The 18,036-nt window shown below is 41.7% G+C and overlaps 1 protein-coding gene across 5 annotated transcripts in view; it reads left to right on the forward strand.

Annotated features, from left to right (window-relative positions):
- The first annotated feature begins 1,575 nt into the window (after positions 1 to 1,575).
- Positions 1,576 to 18,036, forward strand: part of SOX5 (SRY-box transcription factor 5) — a 914,829-nt gene continuing 898,368 nt past the window's right edge. For 2 of the 5 annotated variants that reach the window (XM_090043598.1, XM_090043600.1), the window contains exon 1: positions 1,576 to 1,922. The gene's annotated coding sequence lies outside the window, so the exon portion shown is untranslated. Of the gene's footprint in view, positions 1,923 to 4,819; positions 4,837 to 18,036 lie in introns of those variants that run through there. The other 3 variants (XM_090043606.1, XM_090043599.1, XM_090043596.1) reach the window with 3 other exon arrangements.

Here is an 18,036-nt window from a genome sequence, read left to right on the forward strand (position 1 = left end):
GATCAGAGGGTGCCGCCCCCCCGACCCGCCACCGCACAGGCGCCCGGCCCGGCCCCTGGAGGGCGGACAGGCGCAGGGGCTCCCCTTTGCTTCGGGGTGGGGTGGGGGTGGTGGAGTGAGTTTATGAGAGAGGGAGTTTGGGGGCGTAGGTGACAGGTAGAGATTGTCCCCTTCTGCGTGCGCGTGTGTGAGAGAGTTTGGGAAGTAAGGTGACAGGCAGAGATTGCCCCTTTGCTTGGGTGGAGGGTGTGTGTGTGACGGAGGGAGAGAGTGTGCGTTTGGGGGGAGAGGTGGCAGGTAAAGCCTGTCCCTTTTGCTTGTATGTGTGCGTGTGCGTGTGTGTGTGTGAAAGAGAGAGAGAGAGGGAGAGAATTTGGGGGCAGAGGTGACAGGTAAAGATTGTGCCCTTTGGGTGGAGTGTGTGTCTTTTAGCCTGCTCTGGGTGGAAGAAAAACAAATCCGCAGCTGTTTCCAGTACATGAAAGTCAGCGTAGAGGAGATAGCTGGGACCTGCTCGTGGGCTGCGCTGTGCTCCAAGCCTGGGCACACTTTCATCACCCTGCATTGCCGAAGGGCTCCCGCCTGCTCATGTAACTTTTGGGCAGGACTTCTCTGAGTGCCGGGGGAAGCCGATGGGCTCTTTCTCTCTCTCTCTCTCTCTTTCTCTCCCTGGAGCAAACCTATTAGCGTAGATGAGCCCCACGGTGACTCTCAGGTGCTTTTAAAACCGCCACCTTCTTAAAGAGTGCGTGGCTGCTTCACCTCCGATTCATTTCCGCCCCCCCTTTCCCGCCGGCGCCTATTGCACTGGTTTCTCCCCTGCTTGTGAGAGTGGGGAGGCGAAAGAATAATAAAAGAAGCTCAGACTACTTCACTTACTAGTAGCTTCCAAAAATTAGGGGGGGGGGGAGGGGGAGTGTCGGGATCGGGAAAGTCTCCAGCCCAGGGATAAGGAAGATTAAGAAGGGAAGCTGAAGGAAGGAGGCTCCCCAGAAGCAGGAGGGAGCCGCGCTCTCCCGTCCAGAGGTTCGCTTCTTGCGCCGTGCGCCTTTCCAGTGCGCTGACAGCTGCTCGCCTGGCCAGGGGCTCCTGTGCACACGCACCCCTCCCCCTCCCAAACACTACTAGAACCACCGCCAACACGCGCACACCACCAGCACCCCCAGCAACACCCAACGCGCACACACCAACACCCCCGGCAACAACACCCCCCCCAGCGCACCCTCCCCAACACATGCACCAGCACTCACGCCAATACGTACACCCCCCCCCAGCAACAACACACACACACACACGGTCCACCAGCACACACACCAGCACCCCCCCTCAACAACATACACACACCACCAACACCCCGCATCGACAGCACCCCCCAACTCCCGACTGTTTGCTCGCAGCGAGGAGAGGCGGGGGCCGGGCCGTCCCGGGACTCTGGCGCCCGTGGCGCGCGGTGCGAAGTTGCGGGGCGCGGGCGGCAGAGCCGCAGCCCGGCACCGGCTTGTCCGCTCGGCCCAGCGCGGCCGCCTGCAATGGGCAGAGCCGGCTCGCAGCGGAGCGGGCGGGGCCGGGCGGCTCCGGGAAGGAGGTCAGGGTTTGTTTAGGAGAGATCAGAAGGGAGCTGAAGTGCGAGCTCCCCTCTCCCAGGGTGTCGGAGGTGGCTGGAGACTGCACAGAAAAGCTTCTCCTCCCCCATTGTTCCCACTCTGTCGGGTTTTTTTTCCTGCCTTTTGTTATTTGCACTCGCATTGTGGTGTTTGTCTCTGAAGCCGCCTCTGACCAGCGCAGGGATTTCACCTCGTCCTTGAGGCACAGGCGCGCACACAGAGCGGGAGAAGGGGCCGAGCCGCAGCCCGCGCCCCCTCTGCCCAGCCCCGAGCATCCTCCCGCCTCCCTCCCGGGCCAGGACACGCTCCGCACGGCGGGTAGGTGCGCGGCCAGCTCCGGGCTAACTTCGGGGGCAGGGCCGGGGGCCCCGGGCGGCTGCGGGGGGCTGGCAAAGTTTGGAGCAACTTGTCCCGCCTTTTCTCCCGGCCCCGATCCCCCCCTTGGATCCGTCCCGGCGCCGCGCTGCAGGGCAGGGAGCGGAGCCGGTCCTCGGCCTGGGCTGGGCTGCGGGCCCCGGAGACAAGAGGTGCGGAAGGGAAGGGGTGGGGGGTGGGGGGAGAAATCAGACCCTCTACCAATCAGTGCGCGGAGCCCTCCCCCCAGCCCGGCTCTGCCTGGTCCAGGCACTGATGGCTGGAAAGTTAAGGGACTTGACTCTAACCCTAGAGGGGAAGGCGATGAGCAGCCCCCAGGGAGAGCACCAGTAGTCACCCACGGGTAAGAAGTGTGGGAATCCGTTCCTATGGGGGACCTGCTTCCTTAGTACTTAGAAATAAGGGCCCCCAGCCTAGCTGTGCTGTGCTTTGATTTTTTGGTTTAACCCCTCCCTCCAGCAGGCCAAGGCAGCCGAGGCATGTGGGGATGTGTCAGCACATCCATCGTCAGAAAAGAAAAAAGGGGCTTGAGCAGGATTTTAGGCAAGGGGGGCAGATGCCAACCATTGAGGGGCTAGATGCCAAGCAGATTGGAAGTCCTAGGTTGCTTCTGATGTTGGGCAAACCAAATGATAGCCTTAGGTGCTTTTGACAATTTGGGGATGAATTTTTAGAAGGATGCCTCCCCCCTTGCTTTCAAGGAATATGTTCAGTTTTCAGCTTTATTCACATCCAAGGAAGAAACCTTATTCCAGGTGCAGAGCGACAGAACACAGTGGCCTGGTTCTTCCTCCTGTGTTAAATTCACCTCACAGCCCGCTAGTTTGCTAAAGTCAGCGGCTGAGGTTTAAAAATCAGATTCTTCTGAGCCAGGGGCGTTTCTTGGGCCTTATACAGCAAATGATAGTACAGCCTTGTAGCCCCAGAAACTTGCTTGATGAAGGATACTGTATCTGTTATGATTTTTGTAGCTCCTTAATCCTTCCCAGTGGTAGAAAATATCATTGCCTCAAAGGTAGATCCTTCTTCCTGTAAACTGTGCTGTTTACAAATATGGAACCAGGACTGACGGGGTAAAGTTTTGTGCTTTGAGATCCAGCAAGGTTATAGCCACAATGGTTGTTTTGTAAAGTTCTTCTGTGCTCATGAAAGAGAAAGGATGGCATCATTTTGTTCAATGGATAGCATGTATGTTACTACATAATATGACAATGAAAACCCAGCCATTATGCGTGGAAATCTTATATCAGAGATTTTTTGTTGTTGCACTGAAACTCACTTGGTTGAACGCTGCACTGTGTGCAACACAGAACTTGAAAGCCCAAACAGCTCTTGTAAACAAACTGACATTTGAGATGTATTGGCTATTTCAAATTAACTCCATTCATCTACATGTATGTGCAGATGCATTCAGTTTAGTCTAGCATAAGTTTTTATAAATGTTGGAAGCTAATACATGCCTTTGGAAAGGAAATATAAACATATACATATTTCCTATATAATGTTATGCTTCTGTTTACAGAAGTTTTCCTAGGCCATACTTGTTCTGCTGTCATGATCTTGTAGTAGCAGGCAAGAATCACTCAGTAATTCTTTAGATGTTTACTGGTAAACACCGAAATGGTAAGGCATATGTCTGAGATGCATACATTTAGAATAATGTGCTGGTGCCTAACATGTATATATTACTGCATCTTCGTATTTTGTATGACTTGCCCCACTTGTTTAGGCTGATCAGCATTGTTAAGCTGCCAGAGATTTAGCTCATATTGATAATTTCTTAATGTTCAGGATTGGGAAACAGTTGTTCTCAGATAGTTATCCTAAAGTTCTACAATTAGGCCTGAAATAAGTTTACAAGTAACTTTAAATACTAGTATGGAAAGTATAAAAGGAACAAAGCACCAATAAGTGGGTTGGTGCTGCTGGCAGTATCCTAACACAGTGTGTGTAAGAGGAGCTTTGCCTCTGCCGTAGTGCTCATACCTATATAAAATCCTGTGATGCAGATTTATGGATAAATTGAAAAACAGCACTGTGAAACATTTTCTAAGATTTAAGAGAAAGTAATGAGTGATCCTTCCAAAAATACAGCAGAATGCTACAATATTGCCAAAATGCTGCAGTGATGTTGGTGGAAGCCATGATCTTCTTTGACCATTATAAATAGATTAGTATTATTATAAGAATTCTTTTCTTATTAGCAATGAAGTATGTTTTCCTCTCTTCTACATACAAACAATTTGGTGTTCATTGAACGGGCCAGGAAATACTCCCACTGATGGCAAATGGGAGCCATGCCTGCAAAAGTACTATGTAACTGGGCCTCAGGCTATTGGAGTGACCTTTTACGATGTGTAGGTTTTGTTTAATATACTATAAACTCTCCTTTTGTAATTTTGGTTTTATTTCCTTCCACTTTTTTCTTTCTCTCTCAAAGACATTAGAGATTGTCGTATGTGGTAATTTTGGGATCCATATAGGTTTACACAAGGGTTTGGTTCAAGGTTGAACCAAAGGTTAATTCATATTCACGGCACTGAAATATTGCAAGTTGTTGGAGATTTCTGCCTCTTTTGGGTCTGTACCAGTTCCAGAAAAGTTTCTTTCATATTAGTTCATAGACCAAGTTCTAAGATCAAGGAATTTGAATCCAAACCTGTCTCCCCTCCTGAATTTCAGAATGGAAGAGAGACCTAAGGACTCAGACTTAATCATCTGGTCTGGGAAAATCTTTATGATATTTTTGTATTTCCCTTCATTGTCATTTTCTATAGAGGGTGAGAATGCAGCTTGCTCAGAGAAGACGAGTACGTTTTTGCACTTATGCACAGGCTGCTAACGGAGCTGAAGTCCAGTAAGTCACTTGCTACATTGAGAGGCATCTTAGAAACATGTAAGATTAACTCATTCTTGTAGTATTTTGCCCTTGTATGCTTCATGCCTCTTTAAGGGTAAGGTATATATATGTACAGTGTGTTTTTATATGCAAAATGCAGTTTGCACATGCTTTTATTTTTAGTTGTGGACAGCATATGCCTCCTGACAGTCCAAAGAGGGTCTTGTCTAATATTTTTGACAGCTTTATTTTCTGTCAAATACAACCTGTCTCTCTCTTTCTGTGAATCACAAACATGAAATAAGACTCAGGTAATCCACAATGGGATCTATTAATATTGGCCATTTTCAGAGGCACAAAGGACAATTACTTTCTTTTCCTACAGATCTCCTGCTGGCTTTCCATCCACTTGGGAGGCAGGTGATTGTAAGATGCTACTTTGCCCAGTACATCAAATACCTACAGAATCTTTGCTTGCTAAGGTTACTGTTCCTAAACCTAGTGGCAACACCAGAAATCGAACTTGAGTGGCCCTGAGCACCATCTCCTACTGTGAATGAGTCACATCGTCATCAGCACTTTGTAGAGTTAAATTTTATCCGCTGGCCCTGACAGTGCTGGCAATTGTCAGCTAAAAGACCCTTCAGTGAATTGTTCCTTAACAGAGGGTCTTTCCCCCCACCTTTGTTGTAGTTTTAATTAAAAAAAATATCCTGGAAAGGCTGGTGGTAAAGCAAAAGAGCATTCTTTTGCCCAGGTTTTCAGAGATTAAGAAACTAGGAAATAGACTGAGAAATATGGGTCAAAGGTTACTTTTTTAAAGGTTATTTTTAAAGAATAGTCCCTCCCAGAATCTCATAGAGCTCACAGTGCAGAATCATACATTGGCATATAGGGGGTTTGTGACCCATTGTACAATACTGGGGAAGAGTCTGTCATGTATTGGTTTGATATCAGATGCCAGAGATTTGGCACCAGAGAACCAGATGCTGCTAGTTACTGAGCATCTTTTAGGAGATGCTGTACACCCAAACTCTCCATTGAAGATGTTCATTATCTCCTGGGAGGTACTCAGCATTTGACAGAGTAAGGAGCATAATAGAGAATGAGCACTTGGTTGCCCTACTAGGGAAATGCTTGCGTTATTGGGCTGGAGTAGAGCTGTAATTAGGGGCCTGTAAATGTTCAGAGTTACCCTGGTTTAACTTTAAAATGTTTTAAAAACAAATTTAGTTAAACTGCTACAAAATGCAGCACAGTCACTCTTTAAATCTAATTTAAACCTCTCATTTATGTATTCAGTTTCTTTACTCAGTAAAGATAAACCATTGACTGGTTTAAATTAGATTAAGAGTGTCTACACTATGTTTTGCAGCTGTTCATGTAAATCAGTTAAAATCATACCTTTAGTTAAGCTGATCCAGGTTGGAACAAAGTTTATGGGTTTTGCATCTTTAACTGCTATCAAACAAAAACTGCTAATTGATACAAGTAGAAGTAAGTTTTCAGTTTTTGGTAGTCTTGTCTGATGTTTTTGATGTAATCAAAAACTATGGGAAATATTTGTAATACCTTGGCTAACTAAGTGTTTATTCAATCAGAACAGATGGATTAAAAAGTTAATTTACAATCTTTTAAAAAATTGAAATACCTGTGACTATTTTAATGTCACTATTTAGTGAATGGAAGTGTTGTTTCTCTCAGCAGGGAATGCTGTTTTTAATGATACAGCAACTTACCTCCTAGCAGGAGGCAATCCTCACGAGGCAGATGTAAACTGAGAAGAATTCAGGACCCATCAAAAACAGTGGAAATCAATTTCAATGTGATGTTTAAGGCAGGACCTAATTTCTGTATTTTTGGGTTGAAATGCTTTTCATGTAACAGGTATCTAAATTAATCTGTAATCTGTTTTATTCACAAAGGTGACTTGTTCAAATATTAGAATTTAATTCTGGCACCAAAAGTTCCACTAACATTAGTGTTAGATTTTGATGCTTTAATAGTATATGTAGAGTTAGGAAAACATATATACCCACATATTAGTGCCTTGTGTATAATGGACATAATTTTAAAATGGGGTTGGTGATTTCAGGTGCTTTGGTTTCTTGATGCCCAATTTGATATACCGTACAGTATCCTAATTTTAAGATGGCAGATATTTAGTACATTTGAAAATTAGCCTTCCTTAAAGTAAGTCAAGAGGGGCACGAAAGTCACTAGATCCTTTTGAAACTGGCCAATATGTGCACACATAATTTGCATGTTTATGTACATATAGGTACATATTAAATGTTTTGCCTGGATAAGGACGTCAGGATCAGATTTTACCAGTCAGACCACAAAGGTGATACTGCGGTGCTTACCAGTCAAACCACAAAGGCAATATTGCTTACCTGTAACCACAATTTACTTCCTGTGAAGGGTACACAGGCTTCTGTATGTAAGAATCATAAAAGATAGATAATTGATGTGAAAGATGCAATATTCCACGTTGCTCATCCACATCTGGAAGACGATTGTGTGTTTAGTATATGGCAGATCCTGGGTCTGAAGCTGAGTCTTTTGTAAGTCAAACGTAAACTGCCATTAGATGCGAGACCATCCTTGTTCTGTGGAACACACATTGACCACAGTCATGTCTTTGAGGGTGAGAGAGGATGTATATGTGAACCATGCATACAGTTTGCTGTGGTTAAGATTAATGAGTTCAAGGTAATTAATTAGCTCCAGTTTACAGGCATGAGGCCTAGCCCATGCATTATGTAGTCTCAAATTTAGGATGAGTTTTTTTTGTTCTCAATGCAAACTTGTTGATGACATCAGTTTCATGCCTGCTGCTGATAACCAACAAAGATAGAGTTGGAGTGGAAATTATTGAGGTAGTTGTCACTTCTATAAAACAGTTTTGAATTGAAACCTGAAATTATATATAATGAGGCATTCCTATAAACAGGGTTGCCTTAGGTGAGTAACATTTTGGACGGTATGATGGAAGTTCTGCAATTGTAGGGGAATAATATTAAGTCTCATGAGGCAGATTACAAATGAGGGAATGCTGATGCATATATACAAATATATATATGTGAATTTAGTGCTTGTGAAAGGAAATTGATAGGCAGTTCTGGAAACTGAAGGTCTCTATCCCCTAGAAAGGTGTAACAGATAGCAGCTATGCAAAATTGTGTGCACTGCATTGTCACCGGGACCTCAACATTTCTGTGTAGAAAGCTCCTCGAGGAATAAGAAGATGACACAGTCTACCCCAGGGGTCAGCAGTGTTTTTGGGCAGAGTGCCCCAAAACACCTGCAGCCTTGACTTGTAAGATCTTGGCATGCCAGGGGGCAGATGGCAGGGGAGCTGTGAGGGGCCTGATTCCTGTCATGGCAGCACAGCCCCCGTCCGTTCCCCACCATCTGCCTCATGGCGCATGTGCCAAGCAAAATGCCTTTGCAGGCCACACTCTGGCACCCGTGCCAGGGGTTGCTTACTCCTGGCCTACCCATTCAGGTCCTGATCCAGTAAAACACTTACGCATATGCTTTTATAGAAGCATGAGTAGAAGGATTGCTCACTAGAAGTTAAACACATTTGAGTGATGTGTTGGGTGGAGGACTTAATTCTTGAATTTTCTGTTGATACTGCTAATGAGAGAACTGATTTTTGTGGTTTCTGTGATTTGATGTCTTTTCTGTACCAGGAACCATAATGAGACCACCATTTCATTTCACACAGGTCACCAAGAAACCTCAGATGATAGAGATATCCGATATGCTTTAATGAGGTAGAAGGTGGGGGGAGGAGGAGGAGAACAAAGTCTTGCACTTTGGAAGCGAGAATGTTCCCTGTTTATCACTCAAACCCTGGTGCTTTGGATTGGTAGAGGAAGTGGCTTCTACTTGGAAGCTGTAAATTGAAAAATGTATAAAAGAACAGAAAAGAAGAAAAAGGTTCAAAATCTAATATGTGCACACATGTATGTGAGCATGCCTACACACACACACACACACACACACACACACACACACACACACAATTTACTCCTGCTGATATTAATGGTATTTTATTTGAATTTGAGACACTTCTCCCAATATGTATATATTTTAGAATAATATTTGATTTGATTAAAACATCATTAATATCAGTAGGAATACATGTATAAATCCTTGCAGAATATGTTGAAAGTGAAGCATAAAGAATTAGCCTTAAGAGACTTTAGTAACATTTCCACTGCACAGTTGTGAAACTTTCTGAAATCCTTGCAGGTCTTTTATTTCCACTGTCCTTTATTTTGGAATTCTATTCCTTTGCCCTTGTTAAGAGGCAAAATATTTGCATTTGGTAAAATGCTCTTACTTTTATTAGAAAGGTGTATACATTTTGCTTTCTCCAAGAAAAGATGCTTTGAAACATTCTTGTGCTACACTAAATGGATCCCAAATATGGTATGTGAGCAGTAAAAATCTGTTCTGTGGTCCTAATTAAGCAAAACACTTTAGTATTTGCTTAACTTTTAGAACAAGCTCTAATCCATCTCATTTTGGCAAGACATTTAAGCATGTGTTTAAGCAATTTGATGAATTACAAAAGATGGAGTTTAGGAATAGAATTTTCAAAAATGTCTAGGTCTTAGTGACTTCCAGTGACAGAGTTCCTCAGTTCCTAAGACATATTTTAAATGTGACTTGGGCTAAGTCATGTGTGTATTTTAATTTTTTTTCAATAAGTGTTTAACTTCTTGATGATTTAATAGATGGGCAGGTTTACTGAAACTGATCAGATTATGCGTGAGGTATTAGCTTTGGAAAAATTGCATGGGTTTTTTAGGGCTCTGCTGTTTACAAAATCACATGCAATATAGCTCTAAGGTACAGGTTCCCAAATTTTTTCCACTGGTGGACTATTCTCAATGCTTTATATATTTGTTGGAGACCATCAGCCACCCTTAGCTTCAGATACTGAATTACCAACATGGTGGGGGGGAGCTGCAATCTGTGGAGTAGGTGCAATGACTAATCTTGGCCTCAGACCACCAATGGCTCACAGACCAAAGTTTGGGGAACCACTGCTCTAAGGAATGATGCCGTTAGAGGAGATTGTGTTTCAAAATGTGTTTGCATTGTCTTTTTAATTTTTCTTGATTATATTTCAGTTTGTTTTATGAAATATTTATAAATCTGAATTCATTCTGTAGTCCTGGCTGGTCATTTTTCCAAAAGCTGATATTGCATCTATGGTATAAACCATGTAGTCCATGAACACCCCAAAGTTCAGTTAATTTCAGTGAAAATGACACAGTTTATGGGCCTAATCCTCAACCTGCTAAAGTCAGTGGGAGTTTTGCTATTAATTTAAGTGGTCACATGAACAGATCTGATCCATCCCAAATTATATGTAGGAGGGATCAAGTCTTATCTCTGCCTGCAATTTTTGAAGGAGACTAAGGGAGTTGGGCATTTACTTTCCTCTGAAATTCAATTGATTTGATGGCATACTTTCCTTAGTAGGAAAATCTCATCCTCTCGGTGAAATTAGTGGAAGATTTGCCATTGACTACATTGATTTTAGTGGGCCAGAATTTTACTTACTGTTTTACAGTTCAAGAACTAGAGAATCTTTTCATTGACTTTGCATACTTATAAGCCCCTTATACTCATTTCTGATTAGTTTCCTTGTTATATAGCTTTTAAATGTTTTTTGTCCTTCTGACCATGAATTGCTTTTCTGTGGAGCTGTGCACTTGTTTGTTTTATGTTATTCAGTTAAGTACATGGTTAAAGAAAAATAGGGAGAGAAATGAACACATGATCTGTTTTTTTTTTCCCCGAAAGAAAACATCACCTGCAAAATTCCTTTCAATAACCCACTATATAAGCATGTGTGTTTGCTTACTTGAAAGACACGCTATCTTCTTTTAAACATTTGCACAGCAAAGTAATGCATTATTGCATTTTCATCAATAATTAAAAAGCAACTTAAAAGAAAGTAGGCCAGCGGAAAAAAGTGTTGGTTTCAAATTTGAGAGAAGAAAAAAATATTTCCTTCTCAACTGTAAGTTCAATGAGATGGCATTAAACCCCATTGTCCCATGCCAAGATGACAAAAGATAAATATGACAGTGATAGAGTTTCATTTAAAAGAAAAGAAAGGAAAAAGAAGAAGAGGAAAAAAAGATAGATTTGGAATGGTGAGAGGTTGTAAGCATCTGTTTTTTCTCTTAGTAAGGAAGACAATTGTGACCCCTTATCAGTTTTCAAGTGACAGAGGAGCAAATCTCTAGAGGTCTGCTTGTTGGATTTTCAGTACGACTTTCGATGCTGTGCTGAAATAAAGCAAGCTATTTTAGAACTGTGCATACGCTAGTGTTCTGGCACGGCATGATACAACAATGTGTGAAAAAGCATAAGATCACACCTTGGTGAAACTTGCAGATTTCCTGCATAATCTGACAGTGAGCTCTTGTCAGGTTTTGACTATATGTAAAGAGGGAATAAAGTTTCCAGAAGCAGGGCACAGGGCTTGGATGCATTTTTATGACTGTTTAAGGATTTTTTCCCCCAAATATATGCCTGACTTAAAGCACTTCAGTTCCACTGAAGCCAATGGAATTACTTATGTCCTTAGAATCTGTCGTGTACTTAATTCTCTTGAGAAACTGGGGTCTCCTTCTGTTTTATGTTAAGGAAGATAGAGGAATGAATTTAATCTTTTAAATTATGTAATCAAAATTCAAAATTTGAAAAAAAAATAAGAAAGCCTAAATTACAAAAAACGTGATAATGCAAATGCAGAATATGAGCTGCAATAATTCTTCAAATGTAATGCTAATATTTCCCTCACCTAGCAGTGGATGCTCCAGTTTTCTGTTGATTTTAATGGAACTTTGAGAGAGTACTGGAGATTTGGACCAAAACATTAAGTTTTGGAGAAATACCTGGCCAGCCTAGTTATTGCTAGACACTTTCTGTGCTTGATTGTTCTTACAGGTCGTCAAGGTATTCAGATGACCTGAGACTGAGGAAATGGTAGGAAAATCAGCTGACAGAAGTTTCAATTTGAGCCTGACAACCGTACAAAGAATTTTTTTGCAGGATTAAGCCAAGGCTGTGTAGGAGGTGAAGAAAAACTTCCTCACCATCACCAACACATCTGAAAAGTTTGGAGGGGCAGAGATCTTTCAGGTGTTGATTAACTTGGTTAATTCAGATTCTTTCACTCCAGTGACCACAAGGCTTAGTGGTAATTCATAATATAAAGTGCAGCAGAATCAGGTCTAGTATACTCTGTAATGGCAAGATTCAAAAGATACTTGGGTTGGGTGTATGTGTCCTAAACTTTCTAAGAAAAAAACCCCAGATTTCTTAATAGAGATGGGCAGAGGTAAACTAATCAGTCCCCTTTTTCCCCTATGATGGGAGTGATTATGTCCCAGAAGTTACTTGTTGTTGGTGTATTATTAAACATAGTTGTGGCTACTCGGCCAAAATGATAAATGTCTGTCTCTATCCTTCTTAGCATCATGCCATTCACAGCAAGGGTTGCATAATCTCCCACATGTAGGTGATACCCAGCTTTATGGATCCAACTCTTCCCTAGTCAGATCAGGTAAGTGACTTTCCTAGTGTTTAACAGAGTTTAGGGATTAGAGGACACATCTATAGGTGCATTAAGATGCTTTTCCTAATGCACATTAAATTTAGTACTTCCAGGTGAGGTACTAAAGAAATGCTCATCAGGCTGCCTTAATGCACAGTAACTGTTGCACATGGTTTTTAGGTGACAATGTGCAGTAGCCTATTTTACTGTGGTTTAGCATTATAGCACGGTTTTTTTACATGATGCTTTAATGCTCAATAAAATAAGCTACTGCACATTAAAGTGCATGTGTAGACACGCCCAGAGAGGGAGGCCCAGCTAATTGTGGCTTAGTCCAATTATGGCAGAGGTGAGGTCTGCAATGAGAGAGAAGGGAAACTGGGGTCAAAGTGCAGGATTTGCAGCATGGTTTCTGACTGAGTGGGTATGTTTGCAGTGGGTGAAAAAGGCTCAAAGCCTATGAATGGGGGAAGTCAGCACTAGATGATCAGAAACTTGAATTTCTTACTGCTTTTAAATTTATGCATTTGGCTGGAAATTTGAGACCTCTACCTGGTCATTTGAACCCAGAGCTGACACAAGCAGGGTGTGGGGCTGGGGGCAGATCAGCCCATGCAGGGCCCTACCTCCACTCCTATCCCATGGGCCCTGGACCCAAAGAAGCTGCTACCAGCATTGGTGGTGGGAGGGCGGGGGGTAGTGAGTGGCTGGATGCGGAGCCACCGCTCCACCCAGCTCCATGCCACCACTGCTCCACCTTGCTCCATGGGGCCCCTCAAAACATGGGGCTTGGGGTGGTTGCCCTGATTCACCCTGCCAGGGACAGCTCTCTCTGTACCTTTGCATTAAGTTGGCACGTTTGAAACTGGGTTTTTCATCCTACTGGTGATGAATAAACTTTGCTCATTGTTTGCATGTCTCTAGCACTATAGTATGTGAACTCCTAAGTGATTTGGGTTGAACCCATCTCATAAACTGGTCATTTCTGCCTGATCCTGCGGCAGTGCTGATCAGCTGAGGTATTTCAACTAAAAGGCTGGTGGCTTAACCAAAGGGCTGTCAGCATGGCCCTGCCCTTCCCTTTTGGGAATTTATTTTCCCTTGGGTCTGTCATGGGTACATTTCAAGGCATAATGCAAAGCCCATGTGTGTTGTAAGACTTTTTATGTGTGGGGAGTCATTTTAGAGTATAAGAGGGGGTGAGTCATTCTGTTGTCACAGAACCAGTATGTAATTATTTATCACTTTATATTTTTTATTTGTGTGAAGTATTGATCTGTCTCAAAGTCTGTGGAACTAAATTCCAGTAGCTTGATTCTTTCTGAAAGAGGAAAAATCCTAGATGTCTATTTAAAATGTTGGAACAAGTAGTAGTGCTGGATGTTTTGTTCTTAGGTGATCAAATCCAGAAAGATTAGGGCATTGTGCAGAAATTGCCATCATGCTTACAGAGTTACTAACTATCAAATTGGTGGTGACAGATGCTGGAAAATGTCTCTGTTTCCTAACAGTGACCATAAAGCAAGATGAAATGTAACAGATGCCAGCTACTGAGTTCTGGACCTGGTTCTACCTTAGTTCCGTTGGGGCTTGAGACAGTGCCTTAATTTCTCTGCTTCAGTTCCACTCCATGTACCTGGGTATAAAGTATGTTAGAGGGATGTTGTAAGATTGTAAGATTTGATTTTTGTAAAGTCCTTTGAGATCCTGTAGTAAAAGGTATGAAATAAATGAAGTATAATTAGCAATGGCACTTGTTCTCATAGTAAGGACAATTATTTTTCTTGGCAGTACTTTCTTTTTCTGGGGAATGATATTTATTTCTGTATGAAACAGATCTCAGGCTATATATGCTGGGGTTTCATTTCCTAGGATTTTTTTTTTTACTTGTTAACTGACAGGGTTTTTCTTATTAGGTCCCATATTTGATGTCCTGTTGAAGAGCAAATGAAGCATTATGATGCTATTTTTTGCAGCATAGAAATCTATGGTGACTCATTTAGTCTGCGTAATGCCTGTGACAGATTAAAAAAAAATCAAATCAGTTACTCCCAGTGAGATGGGTACACTCAACCAGACCCTATTTGAGAATTATTTGCTGCATTGCTAACAAAGTACATATCTTTCCCCCCTAAAAGAATCCAGCTTATCATGAAATGTTTATCAAAGCCATGTAAACATTGTCAACTGCTGAATTTTGAAGAGAACTGCTTGCAAAACAAAATGTATTGCAAAACAAAACTCTTTACAGTTAAAAAAATTAGCTTGGTTACAGCCCTACTTGTTACCAACCATGCCAACATCTGGCAAGGATACAGAAATCTGGAAATTCATTGCTTGAAGCCATGGAACAAAGTGTTCTGATCTGACCTCAGTAAGCAGAGTCCAGGACTTGAACTGGAATCTTCAGGAGCAGAAGTCTTAAGTGTCTGGAAAATTGGCCCATTGACTCACCATGCAGGCACTAAAACAAAACTAATTTTAAGCAGGTCAGAGTTCAGTGATTCCCTCTGGAGTCTAAAACTCCCCCCCCCCCAGAAAAAAAAGTCATGTTTTAAGTGAAAAGGGTCAAAGTTGATGCACTGTTACAATTTTTGAATGCTTTCCCTTAAGAACAGCCACCCAGGCTAGGATTAGCATGAAGGGCTGCTAGGCTGGCACTTCAGTGTCTGGGATAAAAATATTTTAAAGCAGTAAATGCAGTCAGTACAGAAGGAGAAAGATCCCTGGGAGCCTTCTTCAAGAGTGTGTGAGCTCAGGGCAGCAACTGCAATGTAATTTAGGGCAGCATATGTTTCATAGCTTTGGAGAAGATTGCCTCCTTTTAATGTTGCATTGGAGGACTGTGAGATAGTAGTAATGTTAGGAAGGTGGTAGTTCTGTTTGTTTTACATTGAAAACTTCAGAATAAATAAAGAGGAACATGAACTGAGGTGGAAATGTAACTGGAAAACTACTAGTGAATCCATTTCTGAACAGGCTCTAGATACAGCACAGGGAAATGTGCAGAGGGATGTTTTCATGGGGATGGAGCTGTGAAGAAACTTAGCAAAAAAGAGAAATTGGGTATGTACTTTCCAAATCAACAGAGCACTATTTTATCTAAGTATCCATTTGGGAGTTAGATGCTCCCTGTGATTGGGTAATATGAGGCTCAGTATAATATTACAAACTAATTTTTGGGCAATTAAGAAAAGCTGGTGTTAATTTTTATATCACTAAAGCACAGGTACTGTGAAGTATTGAATTTTCTCTTTCCAAAAAGATTTAAGAGGAATGAAGAAGGTTTCCCTCTCCTCTTTCCAGCGATGAGCTTTGTTAATATTTTCTTCCCTACATGTCTCAGAATTCTTTTTACATTTGCAGATGGGAAGAGCAGAGGCTAATTTTCCTCAGTAGGCTTGAATAAATCCCACTTGTGTTGTGAATAGTGGTCTCTCTTTATTTCTTAGGACACAGTGGGCGCATCTAGATGAGATGCTACTGTGCAGTGGTTACTGCACATTTTTTTAGTACTTGTATAAGCAAGTACTTAGTAAATGAACAGTATCCGGTTAATGGGCAATAGCACCAACTTACTTCTTTTAAGTGACACTACTGCACAGTAGCATCTCAGCACGGTTTTTACCATGTGGTGCTACTGCACAGTAGTATCAGGCTACTGCGCAGTCAGCATTTTGTGTAGATATACCCAGTATGACTGAGAGAGGAAGGATTAGCTAGGAGAAACGGTACTATTATTTATCATTAGAGCAAAAAACTAGGAGTTGGAACTTCTGGGTACTTTTTTGTCTCTGTTACATCATCTCTCTGTGCTAGATCATAAGCCCTTTCAGAGTGGTGAATTGTTACCCATCCAAATAGTATTTCTGAAGTAAGTTTACTCATGTGAGTAGCTGATTACAAATGGATGGAAAGAATTCATGATCTGATTCTCTGTAACCTAGTTATTATTATCTATTAAATAACCTTTACTTAACTAGGTATGTAGGCTTCTGTTATGATGTGCAACATTTGTAAAATGTTTGTGTCGTTGGATAGAAGGTGTGGCAGAAGTGCAGATTATTAGCAGACACCTCAGTCTATCTTGTTTATACATAAAGATGTGGGAAACATGACTCCTTTTCATCTGCCTTAGGTACCCAGTCTGTGATGGGTATACTCTGAGCTAATTCCATCCTCCAGTTTATTGCACTCCCATTCCTCTCAAGTGTCAAAAGAAGCTATCATATTTTATTTAAAAGATTATTTATTTTAATTGAAATTTAGGTAAAAATTACTGTCAGCAGTTACTTTTGCATTTCAGATCACAGTTTACAGCTCTTTGAAGTCTGCATGTTTGAAGGAAAAGAAGTGCTTGGGATAAACTGAACTTGAATTAAATCATGTAGGCAGATAACAGATTGAATTTGCAGTATGGCTCATTTTGTGAGGAAAGTCAGTCAAATGATGAGTAATGCTGAGCCAACTTGCATCACAACAGGAGGTAGTGCAGTTTTAGTGCAAGATATTGTGGTTCACTGCATCTTAATTATGGACCAGTTCTTCCAACTTGAGGGATGATGGTTCTGAAAAATAAATGCATTTTCAATATGTATAAACTCTATGGTTCCCAATCCCGTAATTATGATAAACCTGGTACAAATGCTGGGATTTTCAGTAGCACTTATTCATAACTTGCAGAGTATTACTTACAAAGTCACAATTTTACCTTTTATTAAAAAAAACCAAACCTTTTATTTTCTGCTACTGTGTGATGGGGGTTGGGGGGTGAGCAGGGGCAGTGAAAAGGAAGGTCTGTTGTGTAGTGAGGTCTGAAAGTCAGAATGCCTGGAGTTTATTCACAGCTGAACTACCAATTTTCTTTTTGATCCTAGAAAAATCATTCTACTGTTCCTTTGACAAGTTATCCTAGCCCAAGAAAGCTGCAGAGTATGTACATGCTATGATATTCCTTTTTGTTTAACTGGCAATGCTTTTACACCTTAACTAGCTATCAGAACACAATGGGTCAACAGGATTGTTCTCTTTTTCATGGAGCACACCTGAACTCTCTGCTAAGGTAGTGCCTATGATTTCTTAGCAAATATTCAACCCAGTAGGGAGCTGCAGAACTCACTTCCATCTTCCAAGGGTTAACAGTAACCTATAATAATAATTTTGTGACACAAAAAACGCTTCTTTTTATGCATTACCTATTTCCAGAGGCCTAATTTAGGTTTTGTATCAAAATGGATATCACAAACTCTCTAGCTTCCTGCTGAGAAGGAAAGTGCTACTGAGAGTCTTCGCTTTCTTTTTTTCTTATGGTGACACCTGGGAGGGGTGAGGGAACAAGGAAGCAATTGCTCATATCACTAGTAGTAAGTATAAATAGTGGTGCAGTAGGCTGCAAAGGTAAAATAGTTTGACAGAACTGTTATATCAAGGCCTGACCCCTTTTTATGTTGTATTCGAGGCAAAATGTACTCTTTTAGCATAGAAAAAAGCTGAATCTGTTGCATAAATTTATGTTTTAACCATACAGACATTACATGTATTATTTAAATTGGGTAAACACTGTGATATAGTATGAAGGGATTACATGTATTTATGGATAAATACACACAGATAATTACATC

Source organism: Crocodylus siamensis, chromosome 4 (genome assembly GCF_052110815.1).
Source record: "Crocodylus siamensis isolate JL-2025a chromosome 4, ASM5211081v1, whole genome shotgun sequence".
Lineage (NCBI taxonomy): Eukaryota > Metazoa > Chordata > Crocodylia > Crocodylidae > Crocodylus > Crocodylus siamensis.